Source organism: Neofelis nebulosa, chromosome 6, assembly GCF_028018385.1.
Source record: "Neofelis nebulosa isolate mNeoNeb1 chromosome 6, mNeoNeb1.pri, whole genome shotgun sequence".
Classification (NCBI taxonomy): domain Eukaryota; kingdom Metazoa; phylum Chordata; class Mammalia; order Carnivora; family Felidae; genus Neofelis; species Neofelis nebulosa.
Genome location: NC_080787.1, coordinates 113,523,253 through 113,524,682, shown reverse-complemented (window position 1 = coordinate 113,524,682; position 1,430 = coordinate 113,523,253).

Genomic DNA, 1,430 nt, shown 5'->3' with positions numbered 1-1,430 from the left:
CTATAAATGCATTTACTCTCCTTTACCCTTTCTCTCTCTCTTTCCCTAAAATTTAGAACCGATCAAATCTAAAGTCAATTTATTAACTCCCAGACTTATAGGAAGCAGTTTATAACTAGCCCACAGATATTGGTTAATCACATAGTAAATGTCTCAGTTTGGGATGCCTGAGGATTGGAAAAGTTCATTGTAGTAGAGAGAATGCAGGAAGAACTGGGAGCATTTTCATACTGGATTATTCTGATTTTACCAGTCACCTGCAAGTGGATAGCATCTAAATGGGTCTAAAACTTCTCACAGTATGTGGTTAAAAAAAAAAAAAAGGCCACAGAGCATAAATGCAACCACATAGATGGCAAATAGAGCATTAAACTTAATTCTGAGGTGAAGAGAAAAATGAAGCAGAAAGAGTCATGCTTTCCAAGTCTTCTGATCAAATAATGGAAAGAGAAGGGGTCATCAAATAAGATCCTGGAAACAGAAGATGCTGAGTGTGAACTATTTTGAAATCCGATCCAAACCCCAATATACATGTACAGAGAACAAGTATCTGTGTGTTCTGTTGAATGGTAGTGTGGTTTCGGGATTTGCTCCAGTTGCTGCAGTCAGCTTCTCTGGGATCTATCCTGACTTTGTGCCAAGAGGACATCTCTGTGGAGGCTAGCACTATGCCCTCAGCACGGGTTTCTGTCTTCAGTCCCCAAATCACTTTCAGTGCCATGTACATCCTGAGCACAGCACAACACTTATGAAAGCTCTTTTCTCTGGTGTTTTTGTTATGTTATTACCATTGACATCTTAGCGCTGGTGGATTCTGCTTCCTTAGAACACTAGTTTGACTCGTGGAAAAGTGTTGGGGGTATGAGTAGCAGAGAAAACAAGCCATGTTCTGAAACCCTATATGCTCTCATGGTCTCAAGTTAAAGTCAAAGTTGGGTTTTCAGTGCTTTTAGTTTTTTTCCAATTTTAGAAGATGGGAGATGTCAGGACAAAATTTGAGTATGATGATTGGAAATATTTTCCAAAGTGATTTATTTTACTACTGGTTAACACTAAGGTTCTTATTTTGATGTATATTTTTAATATTCTCATATATTTTGTATGAGCTTGTATTATCCTAAAATCAACAACAGTAAAATACCTGGGTCCATTGTAATAATCAAAAGTATCAACCTGACAACTTCCTGCCTTAAATAAGAAGATAGAATGCTCGGGATTCCATCCCATAAATATTTGAATCCTTTGCTTGCGTAGGACACACTGCACTAAAATGCTACAAAGAATGCAACTATAAACCCATTTGAAAGTAGTATTTAGATGTGATCTAATAGTTGTAGATACACCTTATGTCTTGGGCACAGATACAAACCAACCATGCCTCAGTTCTTAATAATGAAAAAATGAAATAATGAAAAATAATGAAAAAATGA